This window comes from Phaenicophaeus curvirostris, chromosome 14 (genome assembly GCF_032191515.1).
Source record: "Phaenicophaeus curvirostris isolate KB17595 chromosome 14, BPBGC_Pcur_1.0, whole genome shotgun sequence".
Classification (NCBI taxonomy): domain Eukaryota; kingdom Metazoa; phylum Chordata; class Aves; order Cuculiformes; family Cuculidae; genus Phaenicophaeus; species Phaenicophaeus curvirostris.
The window spans coordinates 12981245-12996070 of NC_091405.1; the positions used below are offsets into that span (position 1 = coordinate 12981245).

The 14826-nt window shown below is 42.2% G+C and overlaps 1 protein-coding gene across 3 annotated transcripts in view; it reads right to left on the bottom strand.

Moving 5' to 3' along the window:
• SIAH1 (siah E3 ubiquitin protein ligase 1) overlaps positions 1-14826 on the bottom strand; it is a 42768-nt gene that overhangs the window by 12535 nt on the left and 15407 nt on the right. The window contains exon 1 of one of the 3 annotated variants that reach the window (XM_069868392.1): positions 1932-1954. The exons of 1 other annotated variant lie outside the window; for it this stretch is intronic. The gene's annotated coding sequence lies outside the window, so the exon portion shown is untranslated. Of the gene's footprint in view, positions 1-1931; positions 1955-7995; positions 8204-14826 lie in introns of those variants that run through there. One more of the 3 variants, XM_069868391.1, reaches the window with a different exon arrangement.

A 14826-nucleotide genomic window follows, 5' to 3' on the forward strand; every position in this document is an offset into this window, starting at 1 on the left:
CTCCATACAGACATTTTGCAGGAAAGCATTCTTTTTTCAGCTTTCTTTGTGAAGATCCAACAACTATCCAGCTTTTAAAGCAAGGGATTCAAATTCAGCAGAAAAAGCGCACCCTAAAAGGAGAATTTTGTGGTCTTTTACTGCCATTAAATTCTGATTAGGTATATCTAAAATGCTAAGTAAAATGTACTCACTACTTCACTTATTTGTATTGCTTGGGAAATGCTTCATCGCATACAAAATTAAAATTCACTCTGAAGTCAGGCCTGAGCCTGCATGAGAAAATAAAACACAAGATATTATACTGTTTGGAAATGACAGGAGTAGATGTACTTTCCGGCTACTTTGTGCTCTCTTTATCGCCACTTGCTAAATTCAACATCTACCACTACGTCCTTCTCTGCAAAATATTGTCCTTCTGTAGTTAAATCAAAAGTTGAGTCTATGTTGCAGCTGTGAATCTCAAACCTCAAATCCTAACAATAGCTCACTTTCTAGAGTACAACTGTAAAATGCAGTACTTTTTAGCATTTTTCTACTATGAGAGCGTTACAATTATATACAATTACAATATTTGGTTGGAAGATCGAGCATTCAAAAGTTAGGAATTTAAAAATTTAAAGTTTCACAGGCAACCCTAAGCCTATTTCCTCATATGCACATTCAGGAACAGCCTTCATGAAATAATCTTTTTTCTCACACTCAGCTTTCAGTAGATGAGCACTTGCACACCCATTGAAGAAATATGACTGTACAAGAAGCAACAACTTTTCCTTAAATGGAACACCTGATTTTAAAATAAAGTTGTTAGGGCAGCAGCTGTTTCTAATATGCATAAAAGTACACTTAAAATCACTTCTTTTCAGGTGCTTACTTAGAAGAATGTCCATCTCAACTTCTATTATAAAATGGATACTTTTTATTCATAAAATTTCCTTTCTAGTGATTATACCTGACCTAGCATGAAGCCAGACTAAAATTTCATAGTACACCAGAGCAACATCTGCCTGTCAAATTATTCCCTAGTCACACCTGTGCAACCAGTCTTCAAATTACAACCTTAAGATACTTTTCTAATCACACAGATTATCAGCCACATAGAGATGAACTCTCCACAAATTAACTCTTAACTGTGTTGACATCTTCATGCACAAAAACGGGGGCAAAAATTCTGTGAATGGAAGTAATTTTGTGACTCTAATGATCTTATATATCTATTCCTATAAGCATTTTAGCAATTTAATAAATATCAATAACTTACTGTAAATATTAATGGTAATTAAATATGCTTTATAAGAACAAGTACAAACATATATACAAACATAATGAAAAAACAAATCAATATCTATTTAATATAGCTATTAATATACTTAAACTATTTCTATACTACACGTATATATGTGTATATCTATTTCAAAACAAAGAGCCTTTCAGAAATCAAAATATTAGCTGAGCAGAGCATTTTCAGAGCTTTCACAAGAAGGCAAGTGCACATAAGAAAGAAACAAGACTTAAGGCTCATATATGGGCCAAACCAAACAAGTTTACATGAATTTAGAAACCAGTGTTAGTTAAACATGATCAGGAAGAGTGAGCAGACGAGGTCCTCTACAGCCAGATCAGTGCAGCCGCATGGTCGCAAGCCCTGGTCCTCCTTGGGGACTTCAACCACCTCAATTATCTGTTGCAGGGACAACACAGTAGGGCATAAGCAATTCAGGAGGTTTATGGAGTGTGTTGATGATAAATTCCTTAATCAAGTGATAGCAAGAGCCAGCGAGGAGAGGTGGTATGCTGGATCTCGTTCTCACCAACAAGGAAGGGCTGGTGGGTAATCTGAAGCTCGACAGAAGCCTTGGCTGTAGGGACCATGAAATACTGGAGTTCAAGATCTTCAGGGCATCCAGGAGGACACACAGCAAACTCACCACCCCAGACTGCAGGAGAGCAGGCTTTGGTCTCTTCAGGGATCTGGCTGGTGGGGTAGCATAGGATAAAGCCATGAAGGGGAGAGGGGCCCAAGAAAGTTGGTTAATATTGAAGGATCACTTCTTCCAAGCTCAGAATGATGCATCCCAACAAAGAGGAACTCAGGCAAAAACATCAGGAGGCCTGTATGGAAATGCCTCCAGGAAATCCTGGAACAATACAGAATAATTGTCCGAGCAGTCAGGGATCAGATTAGGAAAGCTAAAGCCCTGATAGAATTAAATCTGGCCAAGGACAACAAAAAAGCTTCTAGAGGTGACAAAAGGAAGACCAGGGAGAATGTGGGCCCTCTCTGGAAGGAAATGTGTGACCTGGAGAAGGCTAGGGTATTCAACAACTTTTTTTGCCTCAGCCTTCACCGACAAGGGCTCAAGCCTCACTGCCCAAGTTGCAGAAGGCAGAGGCAGGGACTAAGAGAAGGAAGGATCAACCACTGTGAGGAAAGATTAGGTGCAAGACCATCTAAGGAACCTCAAGGTCTACCAGTCCATAGGACCTGATGAGATACATCTGCAGGTCTTGAGGGAACTGGCAGATGAAGTTGCTAAGCCATTACCCATCATATTTGAGAAATCATGGCACTCCAGTCAAGTTCCCACAGAGTGGAAGAAGGGAAACATAACCCCTATTTTTACAAAGGAAAAAAAGGAAGACCTGGGGAACTACAGGCCAGTCACTGTCGCCCAGCAAGATCATGGAGCAGTTCCTCCTGGAAACTCTGCCGAGGCCCATGGAAAATAAGGAGGTGACTGGTGACAGCCAGCACGGCTTCAGTAAGGGCAAACTGCGTCTGATGAATTTGGTGGCCTCCACAACAGGGGTACAGCATTGGTGGATAAGGGAAGAGTAACTGGCATCAACTATCTGGACGTGTGCAAAGCATTTGACAGCCCTGCATGACATCCTTGTCTGTAAACTGGAGAGACATGGGTTTGACAGATGGACCACCCAGTAGATACAGAATTGGTTGGATGGTTGCACTTGAAGAGTTGTGGTAAACAGCTCAATGCCCAAGTGAAGACTAGTGACAAGTGCCGTTCCGCAAGGGTTGGCATTGGAACTTGTGTTAACGTCTTTGTTGCAGACATGGACACTGGGTTTGTGGGCACTCTCAGCAAGTCTGCTGATAACACCAAACTGTGTGGTGCAGTTGACATGCTGGAGGGAAGAGATACCATCCAGAGGGACCTTGACAAGCTTCGAGGTGGCGCTGTGTGAATCTCATGAAGTTCAACAAGGCCAAGTACAAGGTCCTGCACCTCGGTAAGGACGATGCCAAGCACAAACACAGGCTGGGCAGAGAATGAATTGAGAGTAGCCCTGATGAGAAGGTCCTGGGGGTACCGGTGGATGAGAAGCTCAACTTGAGCCTGCTATGTGTGTTTGCAGCCCAGAAAGCCAACAGTGTCCGGGAGCCAATGAGGTTTCCAAAAACCTCAGTGTATTTAAGCTGATACACGGAGATATAGTCATTTTTAAAAGAGGAAGTGGCACATTAAATGTTTCAAAGGTTCTCAAATATTTCATCAGTACTTTTGAAAACTACACAGTTACAATGCTTCTTAAGAGCTTTTAGATACCACTACAAACAACTTAAGAAAATTGTTCACGTATAGCACAATGAATAAGCCCACCAGATCCAGGCATGTACAGACAGTGTGTCAGAGTCCAATTACAACATTTTTACAACAAACAAAAGCAAGCTGCCACCAGAAGGAAGGGCCATGCCTGCCTTTTACCCATTAGTTTTCTCTCTCTTTAAGGTAATGTATTCAGCAAGATCAGTCTTGCACGACTACATGAGTGCTCTACACTCACACACCAGGAAGACACCAAAACCAAGTTGGCAATGGAGGGTGAGACCTCTCTTTCTCAGCTCTAAGCCTGCACTTACACTGGTCCTGAGCACACCCACTATGACAGAGGATGGTACCTCTTGCAGTGGCACTGGCTCTTACCTTACCAGGCAGCAAGCTACTCCCTCCCCCACAGGCAACTAGTTTTCAACTAATCTTGAGACTAAAATGGGCCTATTTCTCGTTCACACTGGTGACAGCAACACTACAAGTTATCACCAGCAGCCTAAAAAGAAACTGTCTTTAGCTACAGCAGAACTGTATCCTGGATGTGCCACAGCTTGTTCAGTGCTACATCTTCTATTATTTGTTCTTTCCTAATGCCGGTGTGTTACAGCAACTAACCACATACTCTACAAATAATGCTAACTCACTTTCAGAAAAATCATAGGACAAACTAACTTTTAAAATCCACTTCAACCTCGTACCTACATCACATTTCAGCATAAAGCAACATGTAATAAGATTTACAAAACAGAACTTAGAAACCTAATATTTAAGCTGTCATCCCCTTGCAATATATAGAAGAGACACAGAACTTTCCCTCAGGAAAGATCTGTGCCACACAGTAAACAGAAACAAAGATAAGCCTTTTAATACACCTACATTTCCAAGCTATACACCAGCTCTAGCGATTTTTACATAAAGGAATTTGTTTTTAAGCTTTTCCTCCTCTAATTTAACACTAAATTATTTAAAATACTCCTACTCCAATTAAAACCTTCTCAACCTTTTAGCAGTCTCTACATCAGCAAAATTTAACACAATTTTCCTTCACAGTTTTCCTCTGACGTATTTAATCCGAACACTTACCTGAAAATCACTTAAGAATTGTGACATTCTAAATGCTCCTCCATGACAGCATTCAAAAAACCAAATACAAACACTGGAAAGCCACTGTGGTCTTTCATCAAAGACTAAATAGATTTTTGCTCCTTTTCAAACTATATGCAAGAACGGTAGGAAAGAACTTTAAAACAGTAACTTAAAGATTCCATGCCACAAACCAGAGTTCAAAGACCTGCTGTTTAAAGGATCTGATGACTAATTCTTTAAGCAGAAGTAGTTATCACTACACTCTCCTTGTTTTTCTTCATGTCTCAGCAAGGTCATCATAAGAAAAGATACAAACCTGTTTCTAGGTAAAGCAAACAAAAAAGGAAATGGTCAACATGACCTATCTGTAGATGAATTTGCTGCACTTTCAAAATAATTCTGATGGTATGAATACAGACACAGTAATTTTTTTAACTTCATTTCCAAACACAAAAGGACAAACACAAGTCTTCACCATTCAAACAGTATTTTACTTCCTCATTGAAAATACAACACCCAACCTCAGCTTCTGTGTTCAGCTTTTACAAAGAGAAACAAGTCAAAATCAGAAGCGTGCCACTTGGTTAACTGTAGTTATCTAGCAATTTATCTGATTAAAGCACTGCAGAATTAGTAACCAAATCCCTCATTATTCCTGTGACAACACAAGGAATCACCATTTCTAAATTAACCCAAACAGACACATATTTAAAATAGTTTTCCTGAGCATTACATAAACATACAATGCAGTATGGATTAGAATGAGAAAATATACATAGACACATATACAAAGTGTGGCATAAAACTTAAGAGTATTAACAAGGCTTTAATCCTAGGTTTTGTTGTTTGTCTTTATAGTTAACAGCTGAACATACTATAGTACGGTATGAAACAACTCCAAATCAACAACACAGGAAGATTTTTTTTTTTGCGTGCAGTTACGCATGCATGTGATACTGTACACAGAAAACACACACCAAAATTGCATTTTTATCATGACATTGTAAACTTAAGACTTGAGTAGAGACTTTGAAAAAGAGTAAATTGCTAACAACAACCCTTATTAATGAAACAAAACATTTTTATTGACGTAACAATATTTCTCTACTGGTCATGTATTTATGTTAAGAGTCAAAAGGGCTACCTCTTACTATTCTTTTTTAATTTTCAATTTAATTAAAAGTGATTTTCCTTTAAAAACCAAAGCAACAAAGAAAAAAGACCAGTAAAAACTATCTCCTGCATCTACGATGTTCACAATGCTTCAGACTGAGCTTCAGAGAAGAGATCCTAAGCTTTAGGGCCTAAGCAACGGCTGAGATGAACTCGGGCTTGCCAATATCCTTACTCGACTGCTACCGTTTTCTGCAGCAGGTAGCACTTAACAGCACCAACCAGGGATTCAGGTAACTATGGTCAGCAGCCAAAAACACAATTTTCACTTTGTCTTTCAGTAGACTGCATCACAACTGCAGAACTGAGTTTCTTATGTGTGTCCATAATGTCACATACAATTGATTTACCTTGACTATTCTAGTTCAGCCTAGCTCTTGAAAATGAGACAGCCTTTAAAGCAGTACACGTTGATAATTTGGCAAAAATTCAGTAAAACTTTTAAAGCCGACAGTTACAAGACTACAAACACTATTACAAACAGAAAAATAAAGCATCAGGTTTCTCACAGGAGTTGCATGTATAGTCATCCAGAATGTTTTATGTGAAGATCAGAATTCATACATCTGTCCTACTTGATTTCTTTGAGTTCTCACATCAAAAAGTATTTCTTCTTATGTGAACATGCTCATGCTCCCCTCTCTTCCACATTAGAGGCAAGTGTCTTTGGCATCTGAGCAGCACCTTTCTCAATTCGCGCTAAGCAGACAGCAACAACTATGCAAACCTAGTATGGAAAGTACTTGTGTTATTTAAAATATTTACTTTCCTTAGTGCACACCTACTTAGTTGAAGCCACCGAATTTCTGAGCTAACTCCTCTAGTACAATCTAATTAGACTACAACATTAAAACCTTACCAACAAGCACGACAGATTAACGGATAAGATAATCCGTCATGACATGAACTTTCAGGATCAAAATGCTCATCATTTTTTTAGTTTCAGAATTCTTGGGTCACAACAGAGTCCTAGAACTATCCTGCGATGGAGGATTCTTATCCTCCTGCTTTCCTGTGTAATTTTTCACTGCTGTGAAAAGTGCTAAAGCTATTTAAGAACATTAGTTTCCATTGAAGTTAATACAATTACCATTTCCAGCATTCAATTTTTACATCAATGTTACAGTATAGAATATGAAAGTAGATCTATTTATTATGTAGATATACATCCCAAAGTTATTTTCTGCCACAGATGACGAGTCTAGAGATCTAAGTTTTATTCTAACTGCGGCTGTATTAGTTTACCTGTATTGCAATACCTCAAACCTTCCTGAAGTCCAGTTTGAATAACGCAGAGTTGAGAAGAGCCCCTTCCATTTTTCCCCCCCTCTGGAATGCATTGTGCTAGCCTCAAGAGTTCAGAAAGGAGATAAACACACAACTGAAACTATGTGCCACGCGTGGCAGATCCCATGTCCTCCATGACCTAGTCCAATTAAACACGAGGTTCCTAACATTCACTCATCTGCCACGTTAAACAAATTAAGTCACTTTATCTATTTATTTAGCATACAAATACACTACTTCTTAGAGCAAAGACAAGGAAAGCCAGGAATCAAAGAGAAGAAAGACGGCAATCACCCAGGCCGGTTGCAACACAGCCTGGAAAGAGAACATGGGAGAAGTATCGTGTGTTTACAGTTCCAAACGAAACGCGAGCTTATAATTAAAGCGCCACCAGTTCACCACCCGGAAAGAAAGTCGGTTCTTCTCCCGAAGAAAGACGCTCTGCCTTTCGCTACAAAACCCATTGTTTCCTACCCTTTTAGCACGGCGGAGAAGGGAACAGGCCGGAAGGTCTCCAGCCTTTTAATTTCGCAGGGGAGCTGGCGGGGCGAGCGAGAATCCGCCCCACTCTCGGCCCTCGGCGGATCAGCGAACGCGGAGCCGGCCCCGCGCCCGGCCGGGCCGCCCTCCGCAGCCCCTTTCGCTCGGGCGCAACCTGCTCGGCGGCGGCCGGGCCCGCCCTTCCCCTCGCGGGCCCCGCACAAAGCGCGGCGCGGCCCGGGCCCCGCGCCTCGGCCTGGCGCACAAAGCCCGGCCGGGCCTTCCCCCCTCCTCCCCCAGCCCCGGGCGGAGGCCCCGCGGGGAGCCGGGCCGCGGCGGGGCCTCCCCGGGCCTCATGGCCGCGCGGCCTGCCCGCCCACCCCCCCGCGCTCACCTGCGGGCGCTGTGCTGGGCGGGCCCCGCGGAGGCGGCCTGGGCTCGGGGCTGCGCGGCGGCTGCAGCGGCGCCGCTTCCTCGCCGAGACGCTGCGTGTGTGTGTGCGGTGCGGGGGGGGGGGCTGCCCAGCGCGAACCGACCGCGCGGCTCCCGCTCCCTCCTCTCTCTCTCTCTCCCCCTCGCTCTCTCTCCGTCGCCTGCGCGCGCGCCGCTCGCTGCCGGCCGAGGAGACTCCGCCGCGGGGGCGCGCGCAGCTGCAGCGGCGGGGAGGGAGGGCCGAGCCGGCCGGGTACGGCGCGCGCGCTCCCGAGGAGGGAAGGGAGGAGGGCGAGGGGGGAAGAGCGCACGCGCGCTCCCGGGGCGGGGCGGGGGCAGGCGGCGCGCATGCGCACCCGGCGGGAGCCGCGCGCGGGCCGGGCGGAACAAAGGGCGCCGCGAGGGGTGGGGGGGGCGCTGCGGGGTAAACAGGCGAGGAGCCCTCGGGGGTGGCCGCGGCGGCCTCTGTAAGAGGAGGAATCGGAGAGTAACGTGGGGTGGAAGGGACCTCAAAGCCCATCCAGCTCCAGCCCCCCTGCCATGGGCAGGGACACCTCCCACCAGGCTGCCCAAGGCCCATCCAATCCGGCCTTGAACACCTCCAGGGATGGGGCAGCCACAGCTTCCCTGGGCAACCTGGGCCAGGGCCTCCATCAGCCTCCTGGTGAAGAAATTCCTCCTTCTGTATAGTCTAAATCTGCCCCTCCCCAGTTTACACCCATTGCCCCCAGTTCTATCACTCCAAGCCTTTGGGAGCAGTTCCTCCCCAGCTTTCCTGGAGCCCCTTCAGGCACTGGAAGGTCGCTACAAGGTCTCTTTGGAGCCTTCCCCAGGCTGAACAACCCCAACTCTCTCAGCCTGTCCTCACACGCGAGGTGCTCCAGCCCTCGGATCATCCTTGTGGCCTCCTCTGGACCCGTTTCAACATCTCCAATTCCTTCTTGTGTTGATGATTCCAGAGCTTGACACACCACTCCAGATGAGGTCTCCCAGGAAAGGAACAGAGGGGCAGAATCCCCTCCCTGGCCCTGCTGCCCACGCGGCTTTTGATGCAGCCCAGGACACGGTTGGTTTCCAGGCTGTGAGCTCATGTTGCCAGCTCATGTCAACCTTCTCATCAATCAGCACCCGAAGTCCTTCTCTGGAGGGCAGATCTCAATCACATCATCCCTCATCCTGTACTAAAACCAGGGATTGCTCCAACCCAGGCGTAGGACCTTGCACTTGGCCTCGTTGAACCTCATGAGGTTCACACAGCACCCCTTCTCCAGCCTGCCTAGGTCCCTCTGGATGACATCCCATCCTTCTGGTGCGACAACTGCAATATTCAACTCGGTTTCATCTACTGAAGCTACTCAGAGGTTCGCCAGAGGGGAGCCACTGTTTGTTTTGTTTCCATCACCCAGTTTGCTTCCCTGAGCTCTCCAGCTGGATGACCGAAGAGTTCTATAGAAAGATTAGGAAGACAGAAGGATTTTTAGTTTAGCAATGGACACTTTGGGGGAGACAAGCAAAAAGAATCTCTTTAAAGTGAAAAAGATATGAAGTTATTTTAAAAAATATTCTAGGCAGGAAAAAGTGCCTTGTTCTCCCTTAACTCATAAAAACATATTAAAGTATATTACAGAATCGTTTTCAGAACTGGAGATTTTAAGCAATACCAAATCTACTAACTTTTCAGAGGCACTATATAAGTTAATCTAAGACTTGCCTTCGTCCCCAGCTTCATCCCTCCTGATAATGGCCAGCATCTTGACATTTTGTAGACATCCTAACATACAGGAATCACAGGATTAGGTTGCACATATTTTTCTTTATGTAGCAGTTATTTAGAAAGTACATATTAATAATCTATCAACCAATTGTAGGTTATCTAGCAAATCATGGAGCTCCAAGGAAATATTTATGATCAGCATATTTCTAGACAATTATTACCGTGCAGTTTTAGAGAGAAGGAAGTGGCTGTCTGCCAACATGGGTCAAGTAATTCATCTAAACTCTGCTGTAGAACAACAAGGTCTAATTTTCAAGGCAGAAGGCAGAAAGTTCTCCCAAGGATCAGTATGAATCCAAGAAGAGGCTTAAGACTATCAAGTTATTTTGCAAGAATTCATAACTAGTCACTAGACAAAATACAATTCCAGTCAGCCCTGACCTGTTTTAGATTCCAACTAACTAAATTTAAAAGCCTTTTAAACCAATTAATATCTCCTAAATAATCCAGTTCCTACTGTGCAAATATGTGGCCTTAACTCCTTCTGTGTCAAAAATGAGACTTGTAATTATATTGTATTTTAAATTGTACAACACTGGAAAAGTTCTGTGGACACATAGCACATGATACTATACAGAAATAAATTAATAAGTAGCTGACAATTCAGTATGTCAATTACAAGGTGAAAACCTGATTTTAAAGTAATGTGGAACATACATAATTTTTCTAGCTGTGAAATCTGCATATCTCTAAGCTTGAACAAGATAAGAGGGCATTCTTTTGGCAATATTTTGGGGAGGTTATGCCTACATGGAAGAAATTAGCCTTACACCGTGCTCTGAAGAATAACATAACTGGAAATGATAGATAATTAGAAACAATATCAAGTAATATCTTGAAATGTGTATGGGATTCAGCTACATCTATCGCATAAGCCTATTTATTTATTAAATAGTTGCCTTGAACGTAGTGGGAGGGAAAAGGAGAGTGGCATCGTTTTCCTTGCTCACAAATTCCTCTTTTGTCTTTGTGAAGTACCCCTGACAGAGGCTCATGGCTGCTCTTCAAGTTTTCTGATGAGAAAACACACGCTAATCCCCATTTCTATACTGACAACCAGTCTCCTGAGGCACATGATTAACACCTTGCCCAGATCCTGCCACGTCTACCAGTTCCCACTGTTCCAGCCCTCTCCGTACACATGAATGTTCCATTGTTTCCCTGTGCAGCCTTTACTTATTGACTGTGCTCAGATCCATGACTGAGCACAGTCACAAACAGTTGCCAGAAAAAGAGCATTCTGAGAACACCTCCAAAGAAAAGGGTAATGCTTCCACTCTTCCTCCCCCACCCCTTCTTCCTCTATCCATATAAACAGTGACAAAAAGCCTCCTGCTTTTCATTTTCTGCATGGATCACTAAGAATGAGAGCACTGCTATTGGGAAACTTGGCTAAAGAAGCAAAGTCTGCATGCAGCTTTAAATGAAAGGCAATTGCGGAGTTCTGATTTTTCCTTGTCAGTAATTTTTCAGAGTTCTGATGGTCACCAAGACGTAAAGGCAGCAAGATCACATAATGCAGTAAGGGTCCACTTTATTCACGTTCCTGTTTATGTTTCAAATTAATTTAACCGTTGTTATTATTGTCAACAAACCCTCGTCACCAGAAATAGATTTAGCCATTACATGATTAGCCAATGTAACACCTTGCACTAGATGTTCTGGAAACAGCGTAAAGCAAGGATATTTATTATCAGGTACCCTTTGTCATGTAACATTACTGTTAATTTTACTGGGAGTTATTCTGAGCAGACACCACAGAGGGTAATGAGGATTATAAAAGTGAAAGGGGCGCCTCACTGAAGAAGCTGTCTGCATGAACAAAACTGATTATGTGCATTATCCTTGACACTTCTGATTTACTAGAGAGGTAGGAAAATGACAAAAGACAACATTCTGGTTTTCACACCTGAGTACAGAGAAAGCCTGAGGCAATGCAATGTTCTTCGATACAAATTCCATACTGCACATGTCTTCCTTCCAACTGGAGTATCATTCACCATTGCACCATCTCTTGTTTCCAGCCCTCCCTGCCGACTGCCACTGCTGCTTTTGAGTCACATGCTTCCTTTTATTCAGTGAGGTCACTATAACTGTGTTATCTCTGGTCTCAAGAGAAAAAGAAAAAAAACCAAAACAAACCAAACAAAAAAACCCCACACGGCCTGGTTTGCAACAGGAAAATTCAGAGAATGTAATATGACAAGAATAGGTTGGCCATCCCAGTTAGATTGGTGATGCTGACCACCAGTAATATCATCGTAATATTCTCAACTAAACACTGTTTTAAAATTGCTATTACTATTTGTCGGCTTGGGGTTTTTTGTTTGTTTTGGGGGTCATTTCAGGGTTTTTTTTTTTCCATTTGTCAGTTGCTCAGACAAGGCTGCTCCCTGGCTAAGGTGAAACAGTTTCTAAAAAAATTATTAGACTTTATTAAAGATCAAGCACATACACAAAAGTAAGCCCAAAATGAAATATAAAATCTCTTTGATAGTTATAAATAAACCCATACTTGCTTTGATTATTTTGTGCATTTGCTTAAAATGAAAAGCTCTTGGGAAGATCATACTTTTGCAAAGCTGCCTGAGAGAAAATTTATAGCTTGTCAGCTGCATAAAGATATCATCTTCCAAAGTAGTTATGGGTGACATGGTAACAACATTCAATAAGACATTAAACAGAAATCCTTTGCAAGCTGTGCCTGTGTTCACTGTGATACTGCTAAAACATTTATTTCTCTCTAAATGAAAGAAAGCAAGCACATCATTTAAACATCTGCACAGTGAAATATACATCCTTTTTCATAATTATGGAGCAAATCCTGCCCTGGCTGGCCCAGTGGGGATAAGGAGAAGCACTGCATATTGCATCCGTTACCAGGGGGATCCTGTAGGCTAGGACTGGATTCCAACAGGCACACCCCAGGGAGGCACTTCAAGACATGATAAAATACCATGGCCCTATCTGCCTGGATGGCTTATATACGGATTAGGGAAACCTACAGTATCACTGTCTCATTGTAAATAATATCAATTGAAGATCTATCACATCGAGCAGAGGCCTGCCACAATCTCAATCTTGCTGTGTCTTAATGTATTATTATAACACAGGCTTCCTTCAAGATGTATGAAAAGAGTGGTAATGGAAAAAAATCCCCAGTTTGTTCAGAAGAACATAAGCTCTAGAACATGGGGATTTCTTGCTGCCAAACTATTTTTGCTGTTGGGCATCCTACACATTTGCAAAGTTTGGATGGGTGGCAGAGAAAGTTACTGCTGTAGCAATAAAATCAATCATCCGTGTACGTATCCTAAACTACACTACTCAAGGACCAATTTAAAATTAATTGACTCCAGTAGTTCCAACAAACATGCTTGTCCCTTTACTCATCACACTAGACAATAATTTTCACAATCAATGAATTTCATCCATGAGTTTCCAATAATGGTCCTTAGAAATGCATTACAATGGGAAGCCCTGGAATGTGACCTATCCTGGTAAGTAACCATAGCAGAGTCTTCCCCAGCTAGACATACAAGCAGCTGTTAAACTGCTTTTAGCAAGGAATTGGAGTTCATGTGAAAAAATCCAACTAATATACCCTATCTCGTCATCGTTGACTGTAGAGTTCCTATAGTGCTGCATCCAAATTTTGTTGTTTCTTTTTTTTTCGTTGTTGTGGAAGGTGGCTTTTTTTTTTTTTTTGAGACAGAGATGGATGTCAATGTATTCCTGGAAAACAGAAATTAACCTCTTCATGCCAGCTACTAGATTTGCCACTTCTCCTTATTTCCAATTTCACTTTGACAATTTAGCTTCCTTTTGCAGCAACTGAGAAGCTTTATTCTACTGTTCAAATTGAACTTTTCAAAGTGTGCATTGTGTTTTTCTGGGTTGTGTTTCTTCCTTTTTCTCCTCAATTAGGAAATCCATTAAGAAACTACTTTAAGCTATGCCCACTGAATTTGTCCTTTTTTTAACTTGTGTTTACCATAAGTTCCAATTTTATTGTCTACCTCAAGATTGTTGTCTAACAATTAGACACTGAAAAGCAAATGAGTATCTGGAGTTTTTATCATGGAGAAAGTAGCCCCTGGGAATGAAAAAGAACCCACAGCAGCTGCATCTGCTGATTTCTAATGGAAATGAATTTAATCTAGTTAGAGGATAGACACCAGGGCATATTAGTGCCAGAGGCCTTCTGAAGTGTGTACATGCTTATCACAAACTATTTTAAATTTCATTTGTCTTCGTGGCTTTCTAGTTTTGTAACTTTGTTATAACGTGATGCTTAATGAAACCATAACAAAATCCTTTTACTACTCAAAACTTTTTTCAATGTGATTTTGTACAGTACAAACTGACAACAAACACAAATAAGAACTGGGTGGTGACTTGATACCTGTTTATACCTGTACTGCTAAATACATGGTCTCAGCAGCCTAAACCTGCATGTGTCAAACCCGTAACCATATCTAAAATACTATCCCAAAACCTGCTTACCCCAAAGAAGGTGGTGAAAAGATCTTATCCTAGAAAGGAGATAAATCTCTACAGATTATCAATACAAATCAAGCAGGGAGGTTATAAATTGCAATCTGTTATGCTGATAGAGGAAATAAAGCAAGCAAAAAGTGAATCTTGCCCTAAAATTCTTGGTCCAGTTGAGGCAATTTTTTAGACTATTCCAAGTTTATCCTGTTTTTACCTTGTGATTTGAACTGCAGTTATGACGACAGATGTAAATATTGTTATCTGACTTAAGCATTGTTAAACCACTATAGAAGTATCTAATTTGAGCCAGTAGGCTAAAAAATGCCAGCTTCTTTGCTTTACAGATGAGTCGTGGCATGCATTTATTTTAATTTTGTGCACCAGCAGAGATTAGCTCAGACCAAGTGCTACAACCACATATTATTACCCATAGAGACAAGTTACAAGGCTAATAGAAAAATATAATTTACTGTTTTGGAGATCTAACAGATGTTATTTCCTAGATCAAAAGGATTATATTAT